Genomic DNA, 19163 nt, shown 5'->3' with positions numbered 1-19163 from the left:
TACTCAGTTAAAGCTAGGGTGCCTTAACCCAAACTAGTACAAATATTTGCCAGATGAAGCAGTGGAATGTACAAAGCTTATTTGTAAGTTTGCTGGAAAGGTTGAGGTCTACTTAAGCCATGAGTGTTTTTTTTTTTTCCCCTTGGCAAAATAAACCATATTTCATAATCATTCTTTTTTCTTAGCTCTTTCTTTCAGTGTTGATAAGGACTGTATGTAGAAACATTCCACGATATGAAAGTCAGTTCTCTGAAACTATTTAATGGTATTCTGACATGGTCACCAATAAGTAATCTTTTTTTCACTGGGAGGAGATCCTCTGTGTCTGTTGCTGAAGTATTAATATGTTCTGAAAGTTGGGGAAAGCTTCTGGATTTAGTAAGGCTGTCTGCAGATGGCTGTTGACAGTGGAAAAAGGAAAAAAAAATGGTGACCATTGAACGCCCTGTGGCATTCTGTGCCTACTGACAAGTTGTATTTTTTAATGCCTTGGAGATCTTCACAACTTTATCTTCTCTCACATGATGTACCTCTGAGACTTGCAGCTTCACCTGACTTGCTTTTTAATAGAGAAGAAATAAACGAGTAGAAAAATGACACCCTCAAACTATTATTTAAGGCCCCAAGAACAGCACAGCTGTTTCTTTTGCATAAAAGATGACAGATCACAGTGCATTATTAGGAAATACTTTTACTTTTAGGCAGCTATGAGCAATAAGATTTTCTCACGTTTTCTCTGTAACAAACTGGTGAAACTCTCTCTCTACGGGTAGCTTAATGAAATAAACCAAGATACAAAGAGGACATTGGCTAGGAAAGGGGGCATAAGTCATATTTGGATTTCAGTACATTTTGAGTTTCACTGCTTTTGAGCAGAAAGATAAGAGAGGTCAAAAGTTATCATTGCAAATGAAGAGGATCCATATTCATGAAGATCTTTCTGTTTTCTAATCAGGTCTACTTACATGAGATAGGCTTTGTAGTTTCCACCTTATGTGGCGTTTGTATTACATGTTGTGAAAATCACAATTCTTCTTTTGCTGTTGCATCAGGAACTATAATTAACGTCTCTTGACACCTGAGGCTGACTCCCATTATTTCAGCTGGAATGAAAAACATCTTTCAGACTGTATGTAGGCACGTCTGCTCAGGATGACACAGGGCTTCCATCTTTTCAAAAGAATTTTTATTTCTGCTATATTTAGAAACGTATAGTAGTTCAGTTGGAAGGGACCTACAAAGATCATCGTGTCCAACTGCCACTATTTGGGAATAGTGCTTTTGAAATTCATGTTCGGTCACAGCCATTGTACATGTACTTCATTGTCTAAGTAACAAAGAGAAGATGAAAATATCTTTGAGATTTGAAGAGCTAACTTGGTGGCTTGCCTGTATCACGAGATTACATTTTATTTGTATGTACAGTTGTTTATTTACAGTTAATGCAGTAATCTGTTAGTGCAGGCAACAGATACATCTCCATCTTCATGGAACACTGAAACCTAATTGCCAGTAATTAGAGTATTAGATGTTGAGAAGTGCTCTATTTTCAGTGAGCTGGAAATAGGAGTTTGAAGTCACAGGCAACATTTATGGTTAAAAGCAATTGTTTTTCCACACCTGAAGTGGATATCAGGACAATTTCCTCACTTTTCACTATGATCTAATTAGGGATTTAGAGTTCTTGTTAATCTGGGGTTAATAAAAGCCTTCTTTTGTCAGTACCACGGACTTCAGTGAAATTTGGATCTAAAGACAGAAGTCAGTTCCACTGCTCTTATGGTTTAATAGAGGTTGTCTTGCACCTGTTTATAGGAGTACAGTCTTTTTGGAAAGAGGAAAAGATTTATATGCATATCCTCCTTGACCTTATCTTAACATTTACTATAATTTACAAGCTACGAGATATTGGTGGTGTTCTGAGAGGCTTTTACGTATTGATCACTTCCAGAGCACATTTCTGAGTTTTTATCCAATTGAAGTCAATGCATCTTGTCTAGTTTTTGTCACTTGCTAGTACTTTAATTATCTACAAGCAAGTCAAATTGATTACACAACATAAAAAGCCTTACAGCTTTGAAGCAAAATGACTGAGCCTTTAGATTTGGCCAGGATAACTATCAATGCTGGTGGCAAAATATACCAATCTATTAATATTTTTGATTGGAAAGCTTTACTTTTAATAATTTGAAAGGACTTTATATAGCTGTAGGTTAAAATCCATCGTAAGAGTGAAAATCATGGTTGGGGGGTTAGGATTTTAAGATCTTCTGTTCCAGGTTCTGTTCACATACATGTCTTCCTTATATTTTGAATGTAAACAATACAGTTATATTTTGGTCCCTTATTTCAACTTCCTTGGTTATTGATGAGGGATAGTTTAAGGTTGGGTCATAAACAGAGCAAAACATCTATGTATTAAATACTTGCCTGCGTAAAGGGTTGAATGAACTCTTCTTGCAAATAAGGAGTGTTTGACTTGCATATATTGCACGTACATGCATACCTTGTATAAACTTCAGTAATCAATAGAAATCCTTCAGCCAAGTAGAGAAAGATTGCATCTGTTATCCCTAAGAAGACATTTCACTGCTCCTTATTTCATGTTTCTTTGGATTTAAAGTGAAAAAGAAGCCTGAACATACCAAAAGGAGAGAGATAATAAAGGACTTTTAAAATGCCAGTGCAGCAGAATGAAGGATATTCCAGGGGGAAGCAGAATCAAAAGAAGGAAGGAGAACTCTTGGTTAGGTAACAGATGTTTTCCCTTAAGACTTGTGATGGAACGGACACTAGAGGGGGAAAAATGTAATGAACAGCAAAATTTCCCTTTGTTTTCTTTTTCCTTCTACTCCCAGTGTGGGAACAGTATGTCTAAAGACATGTGACAAGAACTGTCACTTTCTTTGCTATTGAAACAGGAACGAAGAAAACAGTTAATTTCAAATTCCCATGTAGGAAGAGAAGAAATGCTCCTATTAATCAGAAGACTGCAGATATCAAGGAAAGCTCCAGTGCTAATACTATGCATTTAGTTGAACCTCCTTCAAAATGGGCATTGAATTGTCTAACATTGCTAGTTTTCTCCTTTCTGTTGCTGCAAGCAAGAATTGAAGAATTGGTGAAGACTTTTCAGAGTACTCGCTGAAGTAGGATATTGGTAGAACATCATTAGAGATTTATCTACATATTTGTGTAGTGCAAGCTGGTTACAAATGTGATGTACTTTTGGTACTTGACTAGTTATGTGCTTGTTCTCAGGTTTCCCTTGCACAGGTTTCCCTTGCACTTAATTCAGTTCCTGCCTAAGGTCAGGCTATGCACTGACTTATAGGATAATTGCATAAATCCATTCAACGTGAAGTAACAGACTTTGACATTTGGCTGGCACAGATGTTTTTCAAAAGGACGTTGCCGACACATCAGTCAGATTCTATGTGATAAATACATTGTTTCCAATATTTGAAAAATCAGCAATTTATCAGAACAAAAGGTCACCACTGAGTCAGGCATATATCCATGAGTGCATGTCTTTTTCCTTTTTTCCTTTCCTCATTTTTATAGCAGCAGCAAGGTAATGCAGCAGTAAGCTGGGAGCCAAATTTGCCCTTTGACACAGAGCTACTTTGGTTAGAAGCCGCTGGGAGCCATATGCTTCTGAAGTTAAAACATGTTTCTTTATGTTTATGCTGTTCTAATGTAGGCAGTGCTCCTGCAGTCATTTATGCAGTAAAAATTCCCATCAACTCCAGCAGCAGCATGAGGATCAGCAGTGGCAATTTTCTCTTAGTAAGGCTTCCAGCAAGAGGCCGCCTGCTGCTTCCAGCGATTGCAGGATGTAGCCTCACGCTGCTCATGGGCCTCAACAGCTGGGATCACATTGCATCCACCCAGCATTTTTGTCACTCGCTGCCTATAAAATGACGATGGATCAATTTTAAACCGACCCTGTTGACTTTTAAAGCCCTCCGCACAGGAGGAACTGTTTTTTTGTAAGCCTCCTCCATGCATTTAGCTATTGAGTCCTCTTACTGTCTTCCAGTCACAGTGTGTTAGGTGGCAGAAACTGTTGTTGTAGCACTATGGTTTGTATCTTGTTTCTCTCCTTTTTTTGTTGTTATTCTTTCCATCATTTTCAAAACATTGTGGGGATCCCAATATCTGATCACAGTTCTCTCTCCTCTGCCTCCCAGAAGTGTGGGAGAAATGTCCTGCCTCCTGGCAGCATTTCATAATGATTTTGCATAGTTTCACTTTCAGAATAGAATCGTACAATAATTCAGGTTGGAAGGGACCTCTGGAGTCTATTGGGTCTCAGTGCAGGACGAGCTTCAAAACCAGACCAGGTTGTGCTGGGCTGTGTCCAGTCGAGTCCTGATCATCTCCAAAGGTGGAGATTCCACAGCCTTTTGGGGCACCCTCTTCCAGTGACTGACTGTCTTCATGTGGAAGACTTTCTTCTTTATGTTTGATCAGACTTTCCCTTGATGAAGCTGTAATTGTTGCTTCTTATCCTACCACTGTGTAAGTCTGATAAGAGTCTGGCTCTGTCGTACCCATAACTCCTCTCCCTTTGGTAACTGAAGACAGCGATGATGTTCCCAAAACCTTCTCTTCTCCAGACTGAACAAACACCATCCCTCAGCCTGTCTTCATAGGGCATGTGCTTCAACCTCCTGGCCATTTTAGTGGCCCAGTGCTGAATACACTCCAGTTCGCAGTTTACACTGAAGAGCATAAAATCACAGAATGGTTTGGGTTGGAAGGGACTTGAAAGACCATCTCATTCCAAATCCCAGCCATGGGCAGGGGCACCTACCACTAGACCAGGTTGCCCAAAAACCCATCCGATGTGGCCTTGAACACCTCCAGGCATGGGGCATCCACAGCTTCTCTGGTCCCCACATGGTCAGTCTTCCAGACACCTTTTGAGTGCTGAGTGATGGGAATAATCACTTGACCTGCTATCCATGCTACTATTTAAAACAACCTAGTGTGTGGTGGGCCTTCATCACCACACAAGTGCACTGCTTGTTCATAATCAACTCTTCTACAAGGACAAGGTTCCTCTCTGCAGAGCTGCTGCCTGGTCAGTCAGTCCTGTCTATATTGATACACCGTGATATTCCATGTCACGTGCAGTACTAAGTAATCTTTGAACTTTCTGAGGTTTGTCAGCCTGTTTCCTCAGCCTGTCAAGGTTGTCCAGATGGCTGATGAAGATGCTAAATGGTATCACTCCCAACATATATATATATATATGTATATATATATATATTCAGGTTTCAAAGTGTTTCTTTAGAGCTGGGAGCATCTTAGAAAAGAGAAATAGTTTATTTATAGAGAAAAGAGAAATAGTTTATTTATAGTAATAGGAACGATAATCTTATATCAGTATAATCTTATAGCAGCATGTGATATAATATTATATAATAAGATATGAGTTCCTTTGGCTCAGGAACTCTTGGGCCAGATGTGGTATTTTCAGGATTTTATTAATACCTTTTGGTGTTCACTGATACCATTTTTAGTTAAATAATTGTTTTCAAAGAGCCTTGGCACTTGCATCTCCGAAGTCTTTGGTAAATATTGCAACCACATGGCACCTGGCAGTGGATTTTGAAGTGAGCTTCTTTCATTGCAACAGCTTACCTGCTAGGTGTGATCCATAATAACGCTAGGTAGCTGACAATTCAGTCCCACTGAACTATCATGTCTCATGTCAAATGAAAATGAATTTGTACAGATACTGGCCTCTCTATACTGAGTATCCTGGGTCTACTCAATCCAGTGTGTGGTGACGTGTCATTTAATCACAATCACAGCAAGCAATAACCATTTTTTTTCCTTTTTGTTTCTCTTTTTTGCCTTTCCATCTCATTGTTTCTGCTGTCTTTTTAGTGATTGTTACAAGTTGAAGCGACTGTTCCTGTTTGCCCAGAAAATTTCCTTCCCACAGAACCATGAAGAGTGTGGGGGCAGTATTAGGGAGAATTATTTTAGAATAGCCTGAAAATTCCTGTTGGCCAGAGAGAAATGCAGCACCACTGAAATGGTGTTGATGAACATGGTATAGTGTTTCCACAATTATTTTTGCTTCCTTGTTCTTGCCCTTGTTTTTTTTGTTCACAGGCAGCAGAAATGTTTGGAGGCTCAGACCTCACCATGGCATCTAGGCCATTAGGCTCTCTAGCAAGAAGCAGGGAAATCTCAAGAGCCCTGCCAGTGCTCCCTCAGAAATGAACCTACCTACTTGTATTGTGTCCTGGTGTTTGTTGGCTAGGCATTTACTGGAAGAGGATATGGCCTGGGTTCTTCTTTTTGTGCAAATGGTAGTCACCCCGTAAAGAAGGCAGTATGTCCACAGGCAAGGTCACAGGTCCTGTTTATTTTTTGCTTAGATAGCTGATTCTTTTTTTTTTTTTTTAGAAGTTTAGATGCAGGAGTCTTACTGTGGTGGCTCGGGTGACTGAACTTAATACCATGAGTAATGAACAGTCAAAAAGTTCATAAAATGGTAAAGAGAAGTTTTACCTTGACAGAAAATGGTTCACATAAAGCATTGAGTAATTACTTGCAAAAAGCAAAATCGGGAATACTTGATAAACAGACTTGGAGCAGAAAACATGTCCTGATCAAATGGTTGATTTGTAATGGCAGATTTAATTACATTTTACTCCAGTTTTCTAAGACCTTGTCTTAGAGGGCTCTTTTAAACTGTTTAATGCCTGATCACCTTATGCTCTCCGATGCTCCTAGGGCTAGAGTTCCAGATAGTACCAAAGAAACAGAGCAGCACCGTGAAGTGAAAGGTACATCTGTTCTCAGTAGGAACATTTCCTTCCCGTGGCTGCATTGCTCTGGCAGACTGGGCAGGCTGAAAAAGGGATTTGAATTTTCTTCCTTGCTCAGAAGTGTGGGCGCCATTCGGTGCTGTGGGTGCTACCCCAGGTGAGTAGCAGGGGAATGGTGGCCACCGAATGGGGAGTGGGTAAGAGATGGTAGTTACTCCAAGTTACTCCAAATTCTGAGTAACTTGGAAGAGTGGGAATGTTTTTCACATAACTTTAGATAGTCCTGCTGTTTTGTCTAAGTAAAATGGGTTTACCAGGCAGCACAAAGGGTTGCAGTGCTGGTCTGTGCCATAAGTAGGCAGGTCCATAGCTTGTTCTCTTGGAGAGGATCAGCCATACAGGATAAAGTAGTCCTCTCTAAGACTCTGATTAATGGTTCAGCCTGTTTGGGTGCTGTGGAAATTTTGCAGGACCCTTTTGGAAGCATGCACATGCTAAAATTGGCTCTGCAGCCACAACAGCAAAGCTTAGCTTCTTTATTAACATTTTCATTATTACTTGGGGGAAATAAATGGCTGTCTGTATTATGTATGAGCACGCTGTGGTACCACATTACTCTGTCTTCCATCAGCATGTCTTCTCTTCCTTTATTGGCTAAGGCTCATGATAATTCCAGGAGTACATCTTAAAGCCCGACCAAATGAATATCATAACCTGAGCAGGTGGAAAAACACGATATTAGGCTGTTGAATATTCTAATATGTGAAACAACCAGCCACACAGTTATGTTTTAACAACATAATCAAAACAGAGCTATATCTGTGTAATAAAATTGACTGTTGCTGTAACCAATACGCTTAGAATAATTACATGATTATAATGAAAATACAGTGGTTATTTGCTACATTAATTAGCTGTTGATTTAATGTTACACAAATGTGCTTCTTTTCAAGTAATCATATTTCTTGCTGACATTTCTGAATAGGACTACCAATTAGTTAAACATGGGTAAGTAGAGGTGCTGATTATAGGTAGCTTATGACAGAAGACAATAGAATAGAGCTGCATAGTTTTTAACTTTCAACATGTTACTATCCAAAGCATGTTATTAACACCACATTTTTGTTACAGCACCTTTTAAATTGAGCACACACCTCTGATATCCGCTACACAGCCAAAGTTTAAAAGAATCAGATGTTATTTCTCCACGTTGAACATTTCTGTGAGATCCTATATTCCTTCAAGTCCAGCTCCCAAAACTGCTGGAGACATCTCACGTGTTTTACCCTACTCTACATACATTTTTTTTTTTGCTCTCTGCTTCACAAGGATACAGAGAATAATAGAGATTGTTGTTTTTTTTTGCTATTTTTTTATTGTCTAAAGCATTTTCCTAATCGATAAACTGTCAGTGCAATAAAGCTGCAACTGAATGTCTTTAGAAATCTGCATGTGAGTTTTCTACATTTTCAAAAGTATAATTAGCCAGGAAATTTTTGAATGGAGTTAAAATCAGTCAAGTGCGTTCTCAGTTTAGTTTGAGCAGCAACAAACCAATTCAGTCAATCACATCTACTGATAAGATGTTTCATGAAAAGGCTGTACAAAGCATAGTAAAAACATCCATTATTTTCCTTGGAAAATGATTTTAAACCATTGAAATTGTTTATTAGAGACTAATTAGGTTGGGAACTTTCAGTCTGTCCACGAACTGCACAAAGTGACAAGCCATTCCAGCTTCTGTAAATCTGCAGTTGTCTGTACTTGAAAATCCATTCACTACCAGAAGTTCTCATTTTGCACATGGAAAGTTACTGTTTTGTTTTGTTTTGTTTTGTTTCATCTGGGTTCAAATCTTTACAAGAATAAATCTCATACTTGTACTAAAGGGTGGTACAGTGATATCTGGGAAACTGGGAAACAGATACATTAAATAGTTGTCATATAAAATGCAAGTTGGGGTCAGATTTTCTTCATTGTTTTATTAGATCAAAACAGTGATTACCTCTGAACGACTGACTGACAAAGAAAGATACACTCCAACACAAACCTCAGGCCACCAAAGACTTCATTCCAAACCCTTTTCCCTGGATTTTGTATTTGACAAACAGAGCCAAAGCCAACAGAAAGGGAGGAGGTGGACAGAGAGTGAATTATGATTTTAAATGCTCTTCTTTTTGAAGGCACTGTTGAAAGACTGGATCCACTGTCCATGTTGCAGTGTTCTCTCTCTACTGTACTGCTTGTTTGTAACCCTGGTGGTAGATGCCAGAAAGACCCACGCAGATATGGACAGATCTTAATGAGTTGCTGTTAACCTGATTAAACTTCCCTTCTGGTAAACAGTCAGGCCTCCAATCCAGAAAGTAATTCCTTTCACCTGTTGCTGCCTGGGATAAACAACAGTTAAAATCTCAAGCCTCTGCTTCAGTGGGGTGCAAGCCCATGTTTAAAACTAAGCATGTGTTTAGCTGTTGTTCAGAATAGATATATATTTTAGTGCAGGCTTTAGTTTTGAATTACTCAAAGAAATGCATCATGGAAGTGGGATTCTTTAATTTTTAATTTTTTAATGTTTATTATTTTTTATTTCTGACTTGTTCTGTGGTCTGATAACCTCAATATTTTTAGACAAGTGGTTTGGCCATACCCATGGTGCCAGGCACTTCAAGCTTTTCTGTCAGTCCAGCTCTTTGTCTACAAATACTTCCACCCTGTGTGACCACGATTTATTATTCACTGTGCTAGTATTAACTCTAAGTAGAATCATTTGTTCTTTTGCTCCGCATTATCATGCTGTCTTTGTATCCTCTAACAGGCATAAATGTGAGTGAATGTCAAGAATTTGACCGTCTTCTTCCTAAACACTTGAACTGTCTCACACGTGTGCACTATCAGTCACCTTTGAAAAAAACAGTGGCATGTCCAGCTGGAGTCAGTAGCCAGACTTCAAGTTGCTAATTATTTAAGATTTACCCATTTTTTATTTTTCTGGTTGTATGGCACGTATCAAACCAGTTTTCACACTTGTAAAGAGGAAAACAGTGTCTGCTTTGGGAGGCATTTTTGCCTTTCTTCATTCTTGTTCTTGTAAAGTGCAAAAGAAAACCGTCAAAAGTATCACTTATCCCTTGTGCCTTAAATATAGAGAACCTTAACGGGAGATTGAAAGGGAAAGTGTTTGTTATGTGGTAAAAATAATGGGGTTGGTACCGAGGAGGAAGAGATAAGTAATGAAATTTTAAGCTGAATTTTATTAGAGACATAAGAACCCAGGTTGGTTCAGGTTGGGAGGGATCTCAGGAGGCCTCTGTTCCAACCTCCAGCTCGAAGCAAGCTATAAGACCAGGCTACTCAAGGCTGTATCCAGCTCCCTGGATCTGTTGCCCACGTATTCCTGCTGCACGGCAGTGAAGAGCCTGGCTCTGGCTTCTTGGTGACCTCCTCAGAGGCAGTGAAAGGCTGCTGACAGATCCCCCCAGAACGTTCTCCTTTGCAGGCCCAAAGCCTCTCCCTGTGGGGCACCTGCTCCACCTTGGTGGCCCTCTGCTGAACCAGCTGCATTCAGTCATCATCCTGATTGTGCTGCTGATGCGCTCCAACGATGGCTTCCCAGAGGATCTGTCCCTCAGTCTGTTAGCCCTGCTTCTGTTAGTCCACCCCAGGACACCACTCCCATTCCCTTTTGTGGTTTTACGTCTTGAACTGGAAGGGAACCTTACTTGACTGCTAAATCTCTGTAGAGCTAACCAAGCCCCTGCTGGTAGGAGCTGGCTAGCGACTTACATTGGGCAGAATGATCTCATCCTTGCTCAAAGCCAAGTGCTCACTTCTTTTTCTGTGAGATTTGGCTGGCTCTGGGATGTGTAGAGGCTGTGGAGTTTTGTGCACCGTGTATTTGGTAATTGTAAATGTTCTGTGCTTGCTTTTTCCCAGACGTGGTACCTGCTAATCCTCAGTGACAGTGACCTGCTATGTGGACCATGGTTTTGATACATTATTGATTAACCCAGCCTAGACTGCACTTAAAGGGGTTGTACTTCAATTACATTTGGAATCTGAAAATAATAGTGTAAAGTTTCAGAGGCTTTTGGGGAGAGATTTTTTTTGTGTACTGCGGAATGCTTCTTCTGATGGTGTTTTTGTCTTATCAGAAAAAAATCCATCTTTTAATGGGGTATTCTATATTTGTTTAATCTGGTTGCATTTATATTACAATAATTTATCATTAGTAAGCTTTTTCCCTGTGGGTGTCTTATTTTAGCAATATAGTATGTTACTTCCAAAGAAAATAATACATCACTTGAAACCACTAAGCTGCAATCTCAAAATAAAGCTTCTTTATTGAACATTTTCCTTTTGTGCGTGCATGTGTGTTTTTGGTCAGTTACTCCCATTTTATTAACGTTGCGTTCTTTTATAATAACTTATCTTAATAGTTTCTGGCTGTGCCCATTAGTATACTCTCTCTTGGTTTCTGATACTGAGAGCAAGGTGTAGATGTTGTAGCGAAGTTTCACGGTTTAAAAAATATTATGGGTCTCTGGGTAGCTTTCACGTAGAAAGCTTTTGTTTTCTTCTGTGGGTACAAATACGTACTTCTTCAGCATCATGCTGATTGTGAAACATTGTAGATTCTACTGCTGACAGAAGCAGGCTTTATCTGGTACTTGAAGAGAGGAGATCTGCGCTTTCACACATCCTCTACATGATTTCATGGGTGAATCACTGCATGAAAATATCGGCTAAAATGCGTTTAAAACATAAACAGTTATCGATTTAAAACAAAGAAACAGTTAAATGCATTAAGCTGTTATCAGCATGAGCAGGTGCTATAGGCACGTTGCTTGAGCCTGAATTTTAGAGACGCTACCAAATCAGGCATCCCAAGTCTTCCTGTTTTATGTGCATTTTGGATTGCATTCCAGCATTTTAGGTACAAGTTACCATACCTCTTTTCTCATTGTGTTCTGGTAGTGTCTAAAATGCTTCATGCACACGGTGCTTTAGGTAGCATTTGAGGAAGGCAGTCTCTTTCCCGGGAAGTTTATTACCGAGGTATAAGACCAGCGACTGCAGGTGGACACTAATGTTTAAGGGAGCATAGTAGACCCAGTAGACAAGACAGATCGACATGAGAAGGAGCAGTGTCAGCATCTCACTTGCTGAAAGGACATTTGTTTTGGGGAGTGCAGGGGTTGGAACACAGCAAGGTGGTGTTGTAATCAGTATATCCATAAGTGGATATTCCTTTAATGAGCATTTGCTGCCAGCTTCTTCTGGAGCAGAAATGGGATCCAAATACTCTTGGGGTTCAGTGTAGCCAAGGAACAGGCACCTGGGGAACAAGATGGTCAAAATGCTGAAGGAGGAAACTGCTCCTTGCAGTAGGATTTGGAATAGCTGTGAATGGAACAAGGGAGGCATGCCAAAGGCAGAGGATAGCATTTTTAGGAAGATGTGTTATCTTGGAAACTTTGCCTCCATGGATAGATAGGAATGGTCATTATAGAACTTTATAGAAAGTCATGTAAAATGACTGGAGTTCAAACACAGTAAGATTGTAGTTAGTGGTTTTATTTTATTTTATTTTTTTCCAAAAGATTTAATGAAAAGAAATGGTTGAAAGGAAATAATGCTGATAACTTGTATGGGACAAAACTTGATAGAAATAAACGCAATGCTTGCCAAGTTTTTTCTTAGATTAGTCTTTATTTGGCACGCAATTCAGTGAGATTACTGACAAGAGTGTCATTTTGCAGGATCTGGTGTATCACGCTTAACAGTGCAAATGCCTAAATGTTACCACCTGTGCAGAGAAGAGGTGAAGGGTTTAGCCTGTGTAAGCCATTCAGGTTGTAGCTTTCTAAGAATATCAAAGAATCAAAATGCAATGTACCATGATGCTGTGCATAACAATGGATGTACAGGAGCAATGGAATATGTGCAAGCTCATTGTTATGCTTGAGATTTTCTGACCTGTTTTTTTTTTGTTTTTTTTTTTTTTGAGCATCAGTTAGAAAATATTCTGCAAAAGAGAAGAAGAGAGACCATGTGGAGGAAAAAAAACCCTAAGTTGTTGAATTCGCCAATTGTTCAGTCATTATTCAGTATATTAGCTAAAAATGCTTATTGAGTTATTGTGCAAAATATGTAAAAATCATTTTAGCATCTAGATATCATGACTTAAAAGTAAACCTATTTTTAGTTTCCCATTTGGAGTGAAATAATGGTACCACTGTTGGTCATAAAGGAGTGCAACTTTGTAGCAGAAGTGCATTTTTTCTTCCACTGTAATGTTGCTGAGCGATACCTAAGAATAACAGTGAGATTAATTCTCATGGCGACAATAAGGACAATAAAGCTGGCAATGATTTTCATATGTCCATATGAAATTTTAGGTACTGGATACAGCAGATACCACAAGAGTGTATGTTGTTTCTTTCTCTTAAATTGAGCTTTTTTTTAGGGAGGACACAGAAGAAGCTCTGGTGGCTGCTATCTGTTCTTCTGCATAGCCTTTCAGATCTTGTAAAGCTTTACAAGTAGTCCGGAGTAATTTTCTCTTTATTTATATGCGTAGCTGAAATTATTTTTCTCAGTGTGCATGCACACAGAAACATATCTAAGCAAAACAAGATTTCTATTGATTTTGGTTTGTGCAGTCTGCCTTGTAGTAAAGTGTTTTTCAAGGCTCTACTATAAACCTTGTTGATTCTGCAGGATATGCAGGGTTTCCTGGGAATTGGGAGGAGATCAAAGCTATCCCTAAGTTCTTCGGGGAATTTAGTTTATCCTGTGTGCATACAGCATCTCTCACGGTAGGATCCTGTGGGTGAGCAGGGCTGCTTGTGTGTTACAAGAATGTGAATAATTAAAGAGCAGCTATGACCTGTGTGTCCGTCCGCTCCAGCAGTTTGTGGTGAGAGGAAGTGAGATTTTGGGAGGAGCTTTAAGTTTTTTAGCAGCGGAGGTTTTTTAAGCTCAGTCCTTGTCTATTAGCCTTGCAGTTATATGTTAGATTGAAGCATGAAGGCAATGGAAACCATACAGTTTTCTTAAAACTTGTATTTTTTGTATGCTTATTAGAAGTGGCATTATTTTGATAAATATTAACTTTGAAAATTATGTTAAAAGAACTGTGTAGGCACTGAGATCTTAGACGAAATCTATGCTGCAAATGAGAGGAATATTATAAGCACAGCAGGTTTTCCTCTCCAGGATCTCTCTACCTGTAAGTGTTTCTTAGAGACCTCCCTGACAGGATGTTCATGCAAAGAAAGGAACAAAAAGGCTGTGCCAAAAACATTACAGTTCTGCTCAATAGCTCTTCCCTAACTGCCAGTCTGCTGGCATTAAGAGGAGTAATAGTCCACTTTCTTTTTGCTGCTTGACCTGTGGTCAAACAAAAATAATCAGTTTGGCTCAAAAGTGGATGTAGCAGTATTGGATCAGTCATAAAATTGTTGTGACATTTAAGGGATTTGAATAATCTGTGGGGGTTGAGGAAGAATGAGTGATGCGTGCCAGGACCTTTTCGTCTAAGGTCTCAGTTCAAGAAGTTATTCAGATACGTGTGTAATATTAGACAAATTGAAAACAACGAGGATACATAAGCATCGACACTTAAAGACAAGCTTAAATACTCTCCTGAACTGAGGCTTAAGCACCCAATAAATCTGCAGTGATCCTGTGGTGCAGATACCTCACGTCAACACTCCCTTGCTAACTTTAGCGAAGTGCTCTGGGTACATCTGCTGCTTCCAGTGAAAAGCAGACAGCGTTTGAAGTGATGGCTGTTGCTGCAGGAGTTTTCTGTAATAGCTGCCAAATGGGAGGGAGGAGGGGGAGAGAGCAGCAGAGGAAGCAGAAACATTTCTGTCTCAAGGAAAGAAACAAATCAATCAGTAGCTGTATGCAGAGAACTGGGGAACCTGCCCGACATCTGTCAGATGAAAACCTGATACACTGCAGCAGAATTTGCTTTATAATCAACCATTTCGGGTGCGCTGCCTTCCGAGAGGCATTCGGAGAGCTGCTTGAAGTTCTTTATGTGCTACAGGGGTGGGATATTAGCAATAGTACATCCCTGCCTACGTTTGAAGCAGTACCGTAACAAGAAGTATCAACTGAGCTAGGTATCTTCCATATTCTTCTGGGAAGCTCTTGTGGCTGTGCTGATACGATACAACCAGTGTGACACTTTGGTATAAGTGGGCCCCTAGCCAGAGTGTATCTTGAGTACCCTAAAACTGCTGTTGGTGGCTTCAGTGGGAGCAAATGTTTTAGAGGGAGCTCTCGGTAGTGTACAGACGCTGCCCAGCTTGTGGTACCATGCAGAGACATCCCTGTGACCTGGGGAGCTCCCTGGAAACAGGGTGTCCCAGGTGAATTCCTGCTGCTGCCGGTGTCTGCTGGGAGGGAGCCGAGGTAACCTTTTTGATTTTGGCTAGTACGAATGAAGAGATTAACAGCAGTAGTGCTAGACTGAGAACAGAGAAACCGGGGGGCGCAAAGCAGGGGTGGCCCTGCCTCCGACTGCAGGAACGTAACCAGAATATGCTGTGTTTTTCTGTTGGGACAGGGGGCTAAGTAATACTGTAAGATACGAGGGTGAATCCCTGAGTGCTGATTCCCAGTTCTCCCCCCTTGCTGCTGAGCCTGGTAGTGGCTCTCCATGGAGCAGCAGGCATTAAGTAACTCAGACGTGAAGTGGCCAAGGTCACTCTGAGCCACCCAGGCTTGTCACTGTCAATGCAGTGTCAAATGAGCTGAGGGTTGGCGTCTTCTCACGGGTAACTAGTGATAGGACTAGAGGGAATGGCCTCAAGTTTCGCCGGGGGAGGTTCAGGTTGGAAATGAGGAGACATTTCTTCTCAGAAAGAGCAGTCAGGCATCGGAACGTGTTGCCCAGGGAGGTGGTGGAGTCACCGTCCCTGGGGGTGTTCAAGGAAAGGTTGGACGTGGTGCCTAGGGACATGGTTTAGTGGGTGACATTGGTGGTAGGGGGATGGTTGGACCAGGTGATCTTGGAGGGCTTTTCCAGCCTTAATGATTCTGTGATTCTGAATGTAGTGCAAGGACCACGGGCTTAGTGGATGACATCTGCACATCTTGAGTGGAAGTCTGCCTGGTGGCAGACCAATCACATCAGAGGGAGGTTTTGCATAATATTTTGGGATAATAAAGGTATTTGCTTTCTCAAAGGCTTGGTGCAACAGGTTGTCAATATACCTTAATTTTTATTTTTCTGTACAACTATTGTTATGCAAGGAAAGGGCAGAGTTACAAAGGCTGGTGTGATCTAAGAATGAAACCGAAAGTTTAAAAAAAATGTATGCAGTTCTTGCCCTTTTCAAAAACTTTTCTTTTAATCATGCATAATGAGGAAAAGCCCAGTAGATCTATAATGTCAATAAAGAGCAACAACTTGAAATATCTTCTACATTTAATTGTCATTAAATCACAAGCAAAGTAGATTAGGAAAGAGCACTTCTGCTTTTTACTGTGGGCCACTTACTGCTTCTGTCTCCTTCTGCTAATACTCATAGGAAACATCCCTTGATAGCATCTCTTAACAATTCGTGCATCCATCTTTGTTTTAGGGGCATGCGGTGCTGTGCTGCAGCCAGATGGTCCAGACAGATGATAAAAAAGTATGAAATGAGACACCAGAGCACTCATCTCCTGCTGCCCTATCACATTGAACAAACAGTTAATGAAATCTGAAATTGTAATAGCTAAAAATACGTACTGCAGTATGATGGACTTTCACACATCCCACTGGGATTGAATTGTCTTTTAAGTATGGCTTCTGTAGGAAAGTTGCCGAAATCCCTGCCTTTCAGTGTCCATTTCTGGATAAATTCCTAATGAGCTGGACAGAGAACATAATTATTGTGATAGGAATTTTCTTACCTTTTACTCTGGAAATTGCCCACAAAATTTGACCACTCTCCAGTGTAGTTTGTTATTCACCAAATAATTTCTTCTGACATTCTTGTTGCACAGATTTTGCAATTCAGCGCTGGAGCCCTTTGATGTGACATAGGGTGCATATTAAGCTTCTGCCTTCGGCTTTTAGAGTATAACCCTTAGAATCAGATTGCAAGTTCTGTGTTTACTTTCCGAGAACATTCTGTAATCACTCAAACTCACAGCATATTTGCTGGAATGTTTGCAGAAAGCAGTGTACAAAGGGCACAGACATACGGATCATGAATGTATTTAGAACTCTGAATAAATATTCATCAAATCTATTCTGCACTTTTCATTGTGCTCCTCGTGATATTAGATGTTATCAAAGCTAATATCAAAGCATCAGAGGTGTGACAAATCTTCAGAAAGAGTGCTGAAATCATAATAGGTAGAGTTTAAAAGTACACAGAGCAGAGAAGGCAGTGGATTTTATCTGAGAAACCTTTGTACAGTAAACATCTTGGAATTCTGTTCTCCTGCTTCACGGCTGTAATTCAGACCTGATCCTGCTGGAAAGAAGTCCAGCAGGATCAAGCCCTGGACTCTGGAGGACAGCTTTGGTAGATCTCTCAATCTCTGGGCAGGTCTAACTGCTCACATCCTGTCTGGTTTCTGTGTGACAACAGATGACTTTCACAACAGCTACCCTACTGGAATGTGATGTTGCAGAGTAAAACAAAGGAGGTTGTTGTAATGTCTCGTTTCTGTGGAATATATTTTTTCAGCCTTTAATAAAACTTTCCTATTTTGATGAATTTGTAGAATGCTTAGATTCACTAATGCAAGAGGGTTATAGGTTAAATCCGTGTTTAGCGTAAGATTTATTCACTCAATTACATTTTTCCCAAAAGGGTTTCATCACTGTACAGGGTAATACATGAAAGTACCCAGGCTTTCGATTTAGCTTGAATACACTATCAGGACTTTGAGATCCCAGCAGCAATAAATTCTAGACCATATTTTTTCTTGAAAGTTAATCAAGCGTAGAGCTTTATGCAACTGTGAGGATGTAACAAAGCTTGTGCGCCTACACGAGCATACGCTGATAGGAATTGCATCAGTGTTGTCACAATTATTGAGTCTGCTGCAGTGTGCAAATTTAGTAGTAGTAGAAACAAGAGGAGTTATCCATCTCCTTCAACAACAACAATAGATTTAAGGAATCTTGAAACTAGGAGCAAGATCATAGTCTGTGCATGAGAAGAGTTTGTGCACAGATTTCAGGTGTCAGCTGCAACATTACTTCTTTTTTTGTATCAAAAAAGAGGAATTTTGACAAATGTTCTTGACTAATGATCATCCCATGCCCAATAGCCCTTCAAAGATGTCAAACATGATGAGGCTTCTCCATTCTATTTTTTATTGATTTTGTTTTATAAAAATCCTTGAAATTAAAAAGTCAATGTTATTGCTGTTCTGAAGGTATGACCTGTGTGTCTCACCCCACAAATTCTCTAACTCCCAGGAGGTAGATAATGAGGAAAAGAGAGATACAAAGCAGTTACTACATCTTCTGGCTCAGGTTTTCTGCCTAGCAGCTCTGTAAGATGTAGATGCAGTGTGAAGGATTATAGGCAATTATGGTCATTACTGTATTTTTTAGTTACTTTTGATTTCATGATGTTTTCTGCTGCAGGGCAGCACAAAATGCAGAAAGGAAAGGTTAATTAGCATACATCCTATGGGGTGAACTTTTCTAATTTATAGTTTTAATTGATATCAGAATTAACCAATGGAACATTTGAAATTGGCATTAGTTTCAGCTGCTGATTTCCATGTCCATTTTGATTTGAACAGAGTGTTCCTCAGACGGCACAGGACAGGTTGCAGCAGGTTACAGAATATTTCTCTCAGCTCCTTCTCGCATACACAGTGTCTTGTTCTTAAGTTTAATGTTTTCTGTTCATTTTGTAAAGCAGTGGCATTTATACAGAGGTTTCCTGGTGCTAACGTGTTTGAAGTTTTCCCCTAAGCTGTTTTCATTTTACGATTCTAAAAGTGCCACTTGTGAGCTCCTTAAAATGCTGTTGTTCCTCGTCTCCTAACGAGTTTGCCAGGGATTGCAGCCGGGTTCTGTTTTAAGGCAAGCCAAGAATATCCCTCAACAGCCATTTATGCCTCATTGCATCCATCATGTGCAGAGCAGTTTCTCCCTCAACTGCCAGGAGCAGGGGAAGCACAGTTGTCAGGATTTAAAGTGAATGAAGTGCAGCTTGACAGGCAGAAATGATGTTTCCCATGTGAGCGAACACCCATTCACAATTTCTGGGAAATCTTGGGGCTGTTTCAGCCAAAATAAGAACGAGGCTCAGTGCGAGCAGTGTGCAGAGAGTGAGCACTCTGAGACTTTGAAGCCATAGATCGGCTCAGCGACAAACAAGCAGAAAAGCC

General features: G+C 40.1%; 1 protein-coding gene and 1 long non-coding RNA gene across 7 annotated transcripts in view; one reads left to right on the top strand and one right to left on the bottom strand.

The window, feature by feature from the left end:
* MOCOS (molybdenum cofactor sulfurase) overlaps positions 1 to 19163 on the top strand; it is a 232342-nt gene that overhangs the window by 56647 nt on the left and 156532 nt on the right. The window lies entirely within an intron of this gene.
* On the bottom strand, positions 11113 to 16940 carry LOC118161747. Its single transcript, XR_004748150.1, has 2 exons — positions 16713 to 16940; positions 11113 to 11522 (listed from the first exon to the last, which is right to left on the bottom strand). It is a non-coding gene; the product is annotated as an uncharacterized LOC118161747 (long non-coding RNA).

The sequence above is a fragment of the Oxyura jamaicensis genome, chromosome 2 (assembly GCF_011077185.1).
Source record: "Oxyura jamaicensis isolate SHBP4307 breed ruddy duck chromosome 2, BPBGC_Ojam_1.0, whole genome shotgun sequence".
Taxonomy (NCBI): Eukaryota; Metazoa; Chordata; class Aves; order Anseriformes; family Anatidae; genus Oxyura; species Oxyura jamaicensis.
This window is presented reverse-complemented; position numbering and strand designations above follow the sequence as displayed.